Source organism: Macaca thibetana, chromosome 2 (genome assembly GCF_024542745.1).
Source record: "Macaca thibetana thibetana isolate TM-01 chromosome 2, ASM2454274v1, whole genome shotgun sequence".
NCBI lineage: Eukaryota > Metazoa > Chordata > Mammalia > Primates > Cercopithecidae > Macaca > Macaca thibetana.
Window position 1 is genome coordinate 168563631 of NC_065579.1, and position 14126 is coordinate 168577756.

Below are 14126 nucleotides of genomic sequence, written 5' to 3' on the forward strand. Positions count from 1 at the left end.
TTGGTGGTGTAGAGACAGTTCTATCTTGATGCTTCAGGTTCCCATTTCTAGTTGAGGGAAGCTCAGAATGTTCAGGAATCACAGCGGATGGCATTTGAGCCCACCTGGGGATCTGAGCCCACCTGGAGGTCCCCGTGCTTTCAATGGGGAAATGTATTTGAGTTATTCCCTAAGCTAATGCTCAGGTAGGAGACATAAGCAGGAAAAGATGTCATGGAAGATATTTTAAAGGAATGGGAGTACATGCCTAGCTTAGAAGTATGTGAAAGCATATTGTATTGTGGTTCTTTGGTGCTGGATATCTCAGGAGTGTAGGAATTGAAGGATTGTGGTTTAGTTTTTATACTTTTCTGCTCTTCTGATTTTTCAACCATGAACATGATTATGTTTATGATCTGGTTTGGGGGAAGTATATATCAGAAAAAATAAAACAAGAAAGGAAGTTACTCTGTGTACCATGCAATTTCATATTTAAATGACAAGGTTTTGCATTTTGGATATTTCATGTTAGCTGTGTCTCATCAGCTGAGTTCTAGTCACTTAGAAGTTTGGTGTCACTGACTTATAATTTTGGTGCTTCCTATGTTTTATATTTACACTAGACTACATGCTATATGTAAAATGTGTAATTAGTTAAAATCTGAATGAATGAATTGACCAACTTTTGAGAACAGAGTTTGACATAAATTTGGTGGGTTTTGTTCATTATGCTTTAATCGAAGGAGAAGTAGACATTGTACTTCACATTAGGCTACTCTTTAGATAAGCTTTCTTTTACATGGCATGTGTCTGACTTTCTTACTTGATAATAATTCTGTTTCTGAAATTATATAAACAGATTTTTACTGTTTTTAAACTTTACAACTTAATCTTAGACTGTAAGTTATTTACTTATTTATTGGAAACAAACTTTTAGATATAGAAATTGGTCTTTTAAGACAACAATAAAAAATACCTAGTTTTTAATCTGTCTTCTGTCTTTCACAACTAAGTCTGACTGATCTTTCTTGTTATATGATGCTTTATAAGATTGATTCTGTATTCAGGTTACCAACACTTCCTGTAACAGAAGAAAAACATTCAGATCCTCATAGTGCTGAGTCAGGGGAAATTATTACGTACAACAAAGGAAAAGTCTTTGATAGGAAATATTGCTTCCGGTAGGAAATTAAGTACAGGGTACAAGGATCTAAATGTCTGTCATGTAAACAATGGACAACCTTATTAGGCAATTTTGAACACATATTATGTGGCTTTATTTATTTATTAATAATAGGCTTTTCTCGTCGTGGTTTATGGGGATTTATAAGGTAACGATACCATGGACAGCCTTCCAAGATGTTTTGATGTTGGCAGCAATGCATTACTGGGGCAGGGGCAAGGGAGGAGGTAGAAAGTGTGATAACTTTACGTCACTCCTTCTTTGCTCTCATTTATTTCTTAACACCTGAGGCACTGGAATTCCCCAGAGTAAGAATTCTAGTGAAAAGGGAAGCAAATAAAATACATCTGACAGTTGGGATCATTGTGTTTATACGTGTGCTGACTAATTACATATAAAATGAGATATCCCTTTAAATTAAAACTATTTGAAGATACCACTTCAAATACATATAATAGATGATTTACGCTTTTAATCATGGCTTTCCATAGCAAGTATTTTTCTTGTAGTAGGATAATTAACTAGAAATATAAAGAAGTATTTCAAAATTATAATAATGTAGAAGAAAAAATATAAAAATTTGATTTTAGAAGATCTTCCTCTATATTATAAAGATAGCTGCAGTTTTTTTTCTTTTTTTTTTTCTTTTTCTTTTTTTTTTTGAGACAGAGTCTTGCTCTGTCGCTCAGGCTATGGTGCGGTGGCATGAACACAGCTCACTGCAACCTGTACTTACTAGGCTCGAGCCATCCTCCTGCCTCAGTCTCCAAGTAGGTTCCCAAGTAAGTGGGAGTACAGGTACATGCCACTATGCCCGGCTAATTTTTTTATTTTTTGTAGAGACAGGGTCTCGCCATGTTGCCTAGGCTGGTCTTGAACTCCTGGGCTCAGGCATTTGTCCTGCCTTGGCCTCCCAAAGTGTCAAGATCACAGGCATGAGTCACCACACCCAGCTGATAGCTGCAGTTTTGTGTGTGAGAGTGGATCTTGCCTTTACTGTGACAAAACATCTTTATGGAAAGACAAGCAGTATTCATTCCATTTATTTTACCTGTGTATTTTATTTTACCTGTGTATTCAAGAATGTTTATTTTTTTCATAAGCTACAAAACCAGATTAGAAAAGTAACTTGTGTTTCCTAAAAGTAGGCATATTGTAGGAGCTATATGAACTGGGTATTTAAAATTTTTTTTTCATTACTTTGGGGAATATTTCAGGATCTCATCAGCAGTTATTACATGGGAGGACAGGGGATAAAAAAGCGAACTGATTGTTACTGAAATCTTTTTTTGTATTTAGGAAGAAGGAAGACTGTAACTTAAAAAGAATTGTGGCAAATTATATATGTTAAATTTTCTGGTCTAGAAATGTGGTATAGAGGTTCCTAGAAGCTTCTGTTCCACTGTGGTTGAAGTGTTTTCTCACCTTCTTGAACTGTCTTTGTAGGTGATGTCATGAAAAGTCCCGAGAGAACATTGTGTAAAACTTCCTTTGACCTTTCTGGACTCAGGGCTGAGCTACCTTAGACCTACAGTTTCTTGTTAAAATCAAGTAGGTTGTGTTTGAAAAATAAAGTTTATTTGTAAAATTATTTCAGTTTATATTTTATGTATAATCATCTCTCTTATAAACTCATGACTCAAGGAAAGATAGTATTTTGCCCTAGGGTCAAGAGTGAAATCATTTAAACTTATTAGTGCATATTTATTTCTTTTCTATTTTATGCTAAAAAATGTGTGGAACTAAAATTGGAAAATATACTTATTTTGTTAGTTTAGAAAATGTTTAGTATTTTACATAATCTTACCTTTCAAGTATTTTGGCATCTATCTTAATATTTTCTCCTTTAAGAAAAGACAGAAATTAAAAATCTTATTCGAACTTAGCTTAATCCACTCAGTGAAGCATCATTTAATATTTAATGAATATTATTTTGTCATTTCCTTTGATATCTGTATTAAAGATTGCTAATTGCTTCCAAAATCCATTTTGTCCCTTTCCTATCATTATATATTTCCCCACTGTTATCCGTCCGTAGTAAAGATAGCATTTCCTGGGTTCACATGTTGCTGATGTGGCCCTGTGAGCAAATTTTGATGAATTGGATGTGAGTAGAAGTGAGCTGTGCAGCTTCTAGATCATGCCCTTAAAGGGAAGCCACATGCCCACTCCTTCTTCTTTTTCCTGCTCCCTGCTGACTAGAATGTGAACAAGGTTATGAGTCATCTCAGCCATGTGAAGGAAGGTGATGGAACAGGGATGTGAAGGAAGGTGATGGAACAGGGATGGCAGAACTTCAATGGAGAAGGAGCCTAAGTCCTTGCCTTCTCCATAGACTAGAGCTGCTTTGCTTAGGCAAGAAGGAAATAAACATCAGCATCAGATAGTATTATTCTGTGTCACACTTAGCCAAAACTTTGTATAAAATACATTACCATGCTGGCAGAATTCACCATTTCTGCTGTATTTTTTTGAGGTTTAAGTTTCAAATTTGCATAATATGTAAAGGCATTTTCATGTGAAATAAAACATTATTAGCTATATCTTGTTTCAGAGCAACCACTGGATTCATGCTAATACTGCTTTTATATTACATAGTTATTCAGTATTAAACCATTTTGTGACTATCTGTAACTGTTAGATGTTATGACCCATTTGAGGCATAAACAGAGTGCTGTCTCTTGGTAATCTAAATTTCCTGTCTTAAATCTTTGTGTCTGCTTTGCCTCCCTTTCTTTGTCTTCCTCCCTCATGTCTTTCCCTCCCCTTTCTGCCTTTGGCTAGTGTCTGGGCCAGTGCTGGTAAAGTGCTGCCTGGCCAGTCCACGGGAGTACAGGGACCTTAACAGAGAGCTGGCGTTAACTTTTGAACACACACACACTGGTAAAATTCAATTACTTGCTTGGGGAGTTTATGAGTTTATATTGTAATGGATGGAAAAATGCCCTATGCTTTGCAACCTTTTAGACTAAGTAATAACACTTACAAGAAATTGTGAGTGTTATGGGAACCAACTTCTGTGTGGGAGATGAGTACCAGGGAAAAAAAAAGTTTCATAATGATGAATGAGAAATTTTCAGAAAGCATTGGTTTGTCATTTTTAGTCCAGAAGGTTACTTACATCGTTACTCTGGGGATGGAATATAGCTTCACTGAATGACAACATTTGGTTCCAAGTTATTTAGTTATGTTTCATTGTGTTGAAATACCCTACCCTTGCCAGAATCATTGTAATCTATGTGTGAAGCTCTAGGTGGAGAAAAATTGAAAGGAGTGCCATATTATATTACAGGAACAATGTGTGTCCTACTCTTGGTGTCCTGTCAAAGCTCTATATTTGTGGCTGTGCTAAATTCCATCACATTCTGTATGCATAGCTGTAAGTGTATGTAAATACCACACATCTTGCATTTTGAAGAAAACCAGGGAGTGAACACACATAGTCTTTCTTGTCTGGGATTCATTTATGTTTTAAAATTCATTTTATATATGAATGAGAAAGTTGAGGGAACATTTCCTTTCATACCAGTATAGAAAATCCTCTAATACCACAGCCCCTATCTCCTGGTCCTAGGAGCAGTAATGGGATTCTCTGGGTGCATTGGCATCATGTGTATCATTGCTCTTCTGTTTATTTTTGAAAGCCTTTTCTGCCAAGGCTTCTTGGCATACATAGATGTCAATGTATGTCTTTATATTATGAAGAGTATTTGAGAGAATGGTACAATAGGATGAAAGGGTGGATGAAGTTGGGGGCAAAATAATAGAGGGCTAAAGAATATAGATTTGATCTTACAAAAGCTGTCGGAAACCGTTGTGCATTCTTAAGCGGTGAAGTGACACCATTTAAAATGCCTATGAATGATTAATATAGTTTGTTTGATGACGGTAAAGACTGGAGAGTGGAGTAAGAAATTTGTTGGATTTTATACCGAAAAGCTAAAGTGTTTCTAGGATAGCATATCTTATTTAATATTTTATCTTTTTTGAAAATAAGATCATGTTTTATTCTGCCTTGTTATATAGTTTTATTACTTCTTTATGAATGACTTAATAGAGCATTTTGTATATTTAGTAAATGTTTGTGTGTTCGTTTCTCTGATCAAGGAGCTAATGGATTATTTTGAAGTATTTACTATTTTATAGCACTACATGAGTTGTACAATTAACTTGAGTCCGCATAAACAAAATTGGGGACATGCTGGATCCATGTCATGCTTTCATGCTGGAGCTGTGTCATGTTGGATCCATTTCCTTTTTTTTTTTTTTGAGACGGAGTCTCGCTGTGTCTCCCAGGCTGGAGTGCAGTGGCGTGATCTCGGCTCACTGCAAGCTCCGCCTCCCGGATTCACGCCATTCTCCCGCCTCAGCCTCCCAAGTAGCTGAGACTACAGGCGCCCGCCACCACGCCCGGCTAGTTTTTTTGTATTTTTAGTAGAGACGGGGTTTCACCATGTTAGCCAGGATAGTCTCGATCTCCTGACCTCGTGATCCACCCGCCTCGGCCTCCCAAAGTGCTGGGATTACAGGCTTGAGCCACCGCGCCCGGCCTGGAGCCATTTCAAACGTCAGTGTGTTTGACGTTAAATTTCAAAAGTCAAGGAAATTGTTTAGGAGCTTAATTGAAGCTATCTTCTCAAGAATTTAAATCTCACTAATTGATTTTGTTTAATTTTTAGGAATTTGTATGTCATTAAAATCCTCTCAAAAATGCTGTTCTGATTTGAAATGAAATAACAAGTGTAAAAATTGGGGTCTATCTTTGGTACATTGTTTATTGTACTGGAAAGTAAATGCTTAACATTAGTCTGTGATAGTGATATGCTATTTTATATTCCAGCCTTTATATATTTTCATCAGGAAGAGTCAGGCAAAAGCGGACACAAATTTCAACTAATGGCAAAGCACTTTGTGCCTTTAAAACAATTTAATGAGGAGTTGTTTTTACTCTAAAAGCTGAGGCAAGAGATACATGACAGTAAAATCTGCTATTGTTAATCTACTGTAATCTCAAATTTTTATTAACTTATTTATTCATCAGTTCCTTCAGTGATTATTTGTTGAGCACTTACTCTGCCCTGGCACTGCTGGCATCAGGGAAGGGCACAAAGAAGAAGGGGGCCCAGATGGGGAGATTGCAGTTCACTAAAGTCAGGCAGACTCTACTCCACAGTCCTCCTGACCTAAGGCTGTGTTTATGATATTCAGTCCTCTTATGTGACAGAAATATGTGGTACTTGGTTTAGGTTCCAGGTGCATATTTGTTAACTAAAGTCGCCTTGCTTGGGTGACAAAAACCTAAGCTATAGTCCATTTTACAAGCATAAGCAGTGAAGGTGTTTAAGATTTGACTTTGCATCCATGGTAACAGTCTCCACCAATAGTACGTGTTACAGAGCCCTTTAGGCCTACAATTGTACTGTAAAGACAGACTGTAGCGACCTGTCTTTCTTATCAGGACCCCACCCTACATGGATCCTTGAAGAGTGAGCAGGACTGCAGAAGCAGCTCAGGTGGATTTAACAACCTATAAATCTGGAGTTTGGGGAATGCTGAGGCTACAGGAAGGAAACACCAGCAAGCTTACGTTCAGGATTCCCACTTCACTGCCTGCTTCTCAGGAGGACTGATGATGGGGACGAAAGTTAGGAAAGTAGAGGAGTTTTGGAGAACCTGTGAGTTCAAAAGGGTGAAGTAGGGAAAGATGGGAATGTGAGGGAGAAATGTCAGAGTTTCTTTGGATTCTTTTAAAGAATAAAATAGAACACAGTGGGGAGATGCAGAGTCAGCTTGGTAGGGTTGAGTTTGAGGGCATAAGAAGGAAGAAAGTGATGGAGAAATTGTGAGAATGGAAGCTCAAGAGAGCCGTGTAGGTGCTTTGTACTCTGGTATGGAGAATTTCTGGGTGCAGAGTTCGTGGACCCTGGCGAGTTAGAGCTCAACACAAGAGATTAGTTGCTACTTAAAATAAAGATGCTAATTGTGGCCCAGACAGAAAAGCCTCCCTTTTTCAAAGGTCAAGATTGCTGAGGTCCATGACTCAGACCTTGCAAGCAGTGGGAAGAATAACCAGCAGCAAAGCAATAAGTTGTTTATCAAAGGGTGCTGGTGACTGGGTCAGGGCAGGATTTGGAATAGAATGATTGATTTGGAAGTAGGTTAAGCTAACCAAATAACATGAATCTCCTATTTGTTTCTTAAACTGATTATTTTGAACTCAAGATTCTCTTCTAGTGTTGTGAAAATAGTTTGTGATATGAAAATGTATATGCTCAACTGCTGTGACTGCTAAGGGAGACAGGTGTAGCAAGAGAAATACAAATCCTGATGGTTCAGTCTGGAGGGGAAGCCATTCCTTCTCTCCCTTCCCGTACGTTGTGTGGGCGGAAGGTCTCCAAGAGAAGCGTCCATGAGATTAGGCCAGGGAGCCTTCTGTTTCAGGGTCACCCGATTCTGTGTGGTTTTTTTGTCAGTGACACTGATCCTAACAGAAACAGCTGTTTCAGTGAAGTTCAAACTTGCCATCTATTTTCAGTAGAAGCAGAAAGAGTGTCAGAGACAATGTTTGCATTTTAGGACCTTTTATAGGAGCCTAAGATAAAGCTGTTTAAACCTTCTGTCCTCTGTCATTTCACTTATCAAATTCAAGCAGAGACTTTTAATTTCAGCACACTTAACTTCTGGGGATGAATAGGGCATTGAACGGATTCTATAAACAAGTACTTTTCTGAGCCATAAACAGGAACAAAAGCAGCACAAAGATAGCATGTTAACAAGGTAGGGCGTATTGTGAAAAGGGCAAGACTTGAGAGCCTTCTCTATGCCATTCTGGGGAAGCAACTATGTTTGTTTGTTTGATTGATTTAGGGAGCAGTGAAGTTATAGATAGCAGAAAATGCTGATGTACCTGAAGGCTGTTGTTCACTTCCGTAGACAGTGCTACTGGGTGAGATGTGAATAATATTAGCAATATATGTTCATTAACTAAATGTTGCTTTTAAAAGAAAACACAAGAAGGAAAAGTGAAACAAAATGGATAGAGTTATTTGGGTACTAAGAGTAGTAGAGCAGACTGAAGACCATTTAAATGGGAGGCGGATTTTCCCATGCATATCTAAAAAGGTCCTAGTGTTATCCCTTCACTCTATTTTAGATTTGTTTGTTTAGTTTGGCCCCGAGTGTGCTAGAACAGATACAACCTCCCACCGGATGTAACTGAGTGGGAACATTATTTTAGTTCACTTTCAAAAGAAGAGGGAGATCCAATTCATAGTACCTAAAATAGAGAGTACCGATTAGTTCCAGAATTGACCAGCCATGAAAAGACGTAGAAACTTCACCTGTTAGAATGCTCATCCTAAGAATAGGACCTGAGCAATTAGAGGTGTTAGATGACTAGAAGGCCTTAGAATCATTAAGGCATTTTATTTCTTTCACATTCAGCCAGCTTTTCTTGAGCAGCTTTTCTGTGCCTCTTGCATTTATAAATACTTAGACATGTTATCCCATTCAAAAGTGTAATTTGGTGATAAATTGGTTCAACACTGCCATTGTATATGTGTGTGTGTACACCATATATGTTCATATTATAGTTGCAAATGAATAAAAGATAATGATAAATAATAATGTTATAATTTATAACAGTGACAATTGGTTAAATAACTTATACATCCATAATATGAAACATTTCCATTTTTAAATATAGTGAGCCATATTTATACATGCTGGTATGGAACAAGCAAAAAAAATGTTAAGGTTCGGAAAGATGTGTTTAGTATCATAACTTGAGGCAAACAGAGATACACACAGGCACAGGCTTCACATCTCTGTTCATTTATATTTGAACTATGAGAAGAAATGAGAAGGGATGAAATCATGACCTTGAAAATAAGAAGCTGTTTCTTCCTCTGAGGTGGAAGGGAAGAAGTTGGGAAAAGATATGAAATGATGAAACATTAGTTGATGAAGAAAGGAGAAATCAATGAGCACAAATCCTGTTTTTGTTTTTATAAATATTTCAATCCCTGGCAATCTTGAGAAAGCCAGGGTCATAGGTTGGATGATTGCAGTACTTTCTTGTGTGTTCAAAGAGGAAAGTCCAAATGTGCATTTGGCACTGGCACTTCTCAAAAGCCCTGACCTTTGTAATCAGGTTCTTTTTCTACCTGCCCTGCAAAAATTTCTTTTTGTTTTGTTTTGGCAGTAGTGTTTATGTGAACCTGTACCCTTACTGTGAAATTTTAACTTACTCAATAGCCTGGTTTGTGTGATGGTCTACTACCTGTTTTAGGACTAGAAAGGACTGATTAGATCATTTGCTCTGACACTTGACTTTTAGGAAGGTGAATGTGTAAGCCTTTGAACGGTTTGGCATTGAAAGATTTATGGATCTCTTAGGCAGTTGTATCACCATTTGAATAGTAGGTGATAGATAGATAGATAGATAGATAGATAGATAGATAGATAGATAGATATCTGATCTTTAAAGGACTAGGATTGTAGAATAATGTTAGCTAGGTATCTTAATTATTTGGTGTTTGGATGTATTTTGTTTTTGGATGTAAGGGACAGAGCAACTACATGGATCAATTTTCTTCATCCTATAAATTTGGTAAAACAGAAACAATATGATGTTTACTTCTTATTTGGTATTTACATACAAAATGTAAGTGTTGGGGATCATTGTCTCTTATGGTACTTCACAACCCATCAATTTATATGCTACCTCCAAGGATATAGGTAAAAGGTAACATTTTTTAAAACCAGATTTTACAAATTTCCATTAAAATGTTGAATTTTTAGTTTTTATAAAACTAAAATTTTGAGTGAAGAACAAAATGGAACAGAAAATAGTGAAGATAGAGAACGAACATCCTAGGACTTTTTAAGCAAAATTAATATTCAGGCTAATAGTTCTGTTCATTTCCTAGAAGTAGTACATAGTCTAGTTTTTCTCTCATACATTTTCTTGATTTTATGGTATAAAATTTAAAAAATTCTGAAGAATTTCTTTCTGTGCTCTTTGAGGTTTTACATTTTTATCTGGTGTGTGTGTAAAATCCATTCAACTTAATTATGGGAGGGGTTTAAAACAAATGATACTTTTCTAAGCTGGGACAGGTTATTTTCCTTAGTCACTATAGGAACAAAGAAGGAAGTAAGTGGCAGAGTAGAATTGCTTATTGTTGAGCATGAGCTTTGATATCTTGGCTGTACTGTTCATTTACATATTACAAATATTTTCTTAGATTCTAAGTAAATGTTACCCCTGCCCCCAACTCTTGCTTCTACTACTTTAAATTCTTTCTGCTAACTGCTTCTTTCTGAACCCTAACACAGGGGTCCTTAACCCCTGGGCCACAGACCGATACCAGTATCAGGAACTGGACGTACAGCATGAAGTAAGTGGTGGGCGATGAGGGCAGCTTCATCTGTATTGACAGCCACCCCCCATTGCTCACATTAGCACCTAAGCTCCGCCTCCTGTCAGATCAGTGGTGGCATTAGATTCTCATAGGAGTGTGAACCCTGTTGTGAACTGTGCATGTGAGGGATCTAGGTTATGCTATCCTTAAGAGAATCTAGTGCCTGATGATCTGTCACTGTCTCCCATCACCCCCAGATGGGACCGTCTGGTTTCAGGAAAACCAGCTCAGGGTTCCCACTGATTCTACATTATGGTGAGTTGTATAATTATTTCATTATATATTACAATGTAATAATAATAGAAATCAAGTGCACAATAAATATAGTGCACTTGGATCATCTTGAAACCATCCCCCATGCCCCCAGTCCATGGAAAAACTGTCTTCCATGAAACCAGTCTCTGGTGCCAAAATAGTTGGGGACTGCTGCCCTGACACATGTAGGATAAGTGGGATATTACATACAGGTATAAAGGTAACATTTTCATTTTAGGAATATATTTCTCCATGTAGTAGTAGGAAAATTGTATATCAATGAAGTTTTGGTAGAGAGTGAGTCCAACTGAAAGGAAGCATGGTGTCCATTGAATGAATTTTGCTTCATATCAATTCCTGCAAAGTTCTGATATCACATTTCTAGAAATGAGAGCAAAGATACAAACAAACGAAACAAAACAACAAAATACTACTCATCACTTTTGAGGAGAAATTGAATTGTTTCTATACATCCTACTTTCCCTTCATTATGGTGTTGTTTTTTGTTTTTTTTTTTTTTTTTTTTTGAGAGGTGGAGTCTTGCTCTGTTGCCCAGGCTGGAGTGCAATGGCACAATCTCAGCTCACCACAACTTCCTCCTCCTGGGTTCAAGCGGTTCTTCTGCCTCAGCCTCCCGAGTAACTGGGACTACAGGCGCCCACCCCGACGCCTGGCTAATTTTTTGTATTTTTAGTAGAGATGGGGTTTCACTGTGTTGGCCTGGATGGTCTCGATTTCCTGACCTCGTGACCCACCTGCCTCAGCCTCCCAAAGTGCTAGGATTACAGGCGTGAGCCACCATGCCCAGCAAGACAGGGGCTTAGCATGTTGGCCAGGCTGGTCTCGAACTCCTTGCCTCAGGTGATCCACCTGCCTTGGCCTCCCAAAATGTTGGGATTACAGGTGCGAGCCACTGCACCCGGCCTCATTATGTGTTTTGATGAATCTGTTAGTTTATACTCCAACTTAAATATTCATATTTACTTTTCAAGTGTTTTCGCCATTGTTAACTATATTTTACTGATATATGAAGCTAGATTTAAGTTATATCTAACATTTTGCAAAGTATGCTTGAAGCAGAATGGAGTTATTGTATAACTACACATACGCAGAAGTTCTATTTGCAGATTCACAGATGTAATTATGAAGTTAAGTCAGAGACAGTTAAGTTAAAACAGACTTTTTCACTATAGTTTCGCTTACTGATGTAGCCATTTTATATTATTTTTACAAATTAAGTCTCTAGACTTTGATTTTTCTATATCCTATATTCATAAACTACTAAAGGTTTTGAAGTAATAGAATAGGTTAAAATAGTTGCGTACTCTTCTTAGAATTTTGCATAAAACTAATCTTCACAATCTGTTTTTCTGAACATCTGTATGTTTTTCATATTTAATTTATTGTTTGATGAATTCTTGCAGTTTCTCTTAGATTTAGGTAAACAGCATTTGCATTAAATTCAGTGGTAATATACAGTTGCATTATAATACACTTACTATAAAAAGTAAAAATTATTCATGTTTTTTTGCTGGTAAGTTTGAGTTTTTAACTTAAATTAAGTTGCCTTAATTTCATAAATTTCACTGCAATTTCTTAGCATTTTCATTGAGGTGAAGAAGCTATGTAGTCATTGTGCCTTATTTTTAAATTGCTCTGGTACTTTCAGTAGGGAATATTATTAACATGAACCCCATTTCATTACTTTTTAAATATCCTTCTAGTTGCCCTAACTGTATTGTAAGTACCTGGGAATTTTATGTCTCAAGCTTTCTTTTTATCAATGTGAATGTATAATCTCCGTAAATGTCGATTGTTAATGGTCATGAACCATTAAAATTAATAGCTTATTTGCTAAATTTGATGCTTTTGTTTTTAAGTCTAGGATTAGATTTTACATGATTAGGCCTATAAATACATTTTATTATTACAAATTTATTGGTGTCCATTCTTTGGAATAATCATTCTGAGAAGTTTCTTTGGGATAAGTTTTCACTAATTTTGATGAAATTTGTGGTGTTTTTGAAAAAGCCACTTTAATATTGTGACATATTTAAAGGAAAGCACATGGATTTCTGGAAACCAGAATTTCAAACAAGATAATATAATTACATCTTTTGGGAAAAAATTGTTTATTTTCACTAGTGTGTTTTATTCCAGGAAACAAGTTTCATCATCATGATTTAAAATAATAAATTGAAAGACATAAAACTTAATAATGCAAAGTAGCTTTTGTTGGTTGTGTCGATGTACTTTGCTTTATGTTTATTTATATAATACCTCAGATACACAAAATACTTACTAAATACCAGCATCTTTCTCACACTAACCTGAAAACCTACAGTAGCCACTTTTCTGCTTGCCTTTATTGCCAGACTAGTGTCATACACAACTGTCTTTTCTCACAACTAATGCCTTCAGTTATTTCTTAGATATGAGCTTTGGTATGTTACAGTTTTCAGAACTTGCTCAAGTAAGGCTTCATTCGGCCTCATTGTTCAACTCAGTGGCTTGGGCTCTGTTGCATCTCCCAATAGTTTTCAGAATATTTACTACTCTAGTGTTCAGTGACATTGTCTATCTTAGTTCTTCTAAACTACTTCATCTGCATTCCTCTTGTAGGGTTTCATCCTCCTAAATGCCAGTATTCTCCAAGGCTTTTTCTTTTAGTGTCCTCTAGCTTCAAGTCACCCATGGCTACTCATCCTTTTCTTCTCTTTACCATCTTCAGTTAGTCCCGAGTGCTAGAATCTCCTCTCCCTTAAAAATAATCTTTGCTGCTCCTTCTTGTCCCCTGTCCTTGCAACTGTGGTATTTCATCCTTCCCTTACTCGTGACAAGATTACTGATAACGGCTGGCCTTCTAGTATCCTGCTCCCCAATGTGCTAAGGCTAGAGAAGTCTTTAACACTTTAATCCCCTTCTGGGCATTTGCTTTTCTTGTGAAAGATTAATTATCTTCTTTTTAATCTGGTTTATTTTACATGTGCCATCTTATTTCTCACTACTCCAGACTTGTCTTCATCTCATTTTCATGCCTTCATAATTCTAAAAACATGTCATGCTAATTCTTGCCTCTGTGCTTTTGGTCATGATTTTTTTCACCCACTCATCTGAAATTTGTTCATCCTACACACCCAATTCCTGTCCTAGCTTTTCCATGAGGCTTCAGGCCTTGCTGATTTGTCCTTTTGCTGAACCTGTCTTCACTTTTAAGAGCATGGATACTGATGTATATCAAAATATCCTTTTTTTTTTTTTAAAACATTACTTAGAATTGTGGT

At 36.8% G+C, this 14126-nt stretch overlaps 1 protein-coding gene across 6 annotated transcripts in view; it reads left to right on the forward strand.

Annotated features, from left to right (window-relative positions):
* Positions 1 to 14126, forward strand: part of CBLB (Cbl proto-oncogene B) — a 213681-nt gene that overhangs the window by 38437 nt on the left and 161118 nt on the right. Inside the window, exon 1 of one of the 6 annotated variants that reach the window (XM_050778919.1) lies at positions 2609 to 2713. The exons of the other annotated variants lie outside the window; for them this stretch is intronic. The gene's annotated coding sequence lies outside the window, so the exon portion shown is untranslated. Of the gene's footprint in view, positions 1 to 2608; positions 2714 to 14126 lie in introns of those variants that run through there. 6 annotated transcript variants of the gene reach the window in all.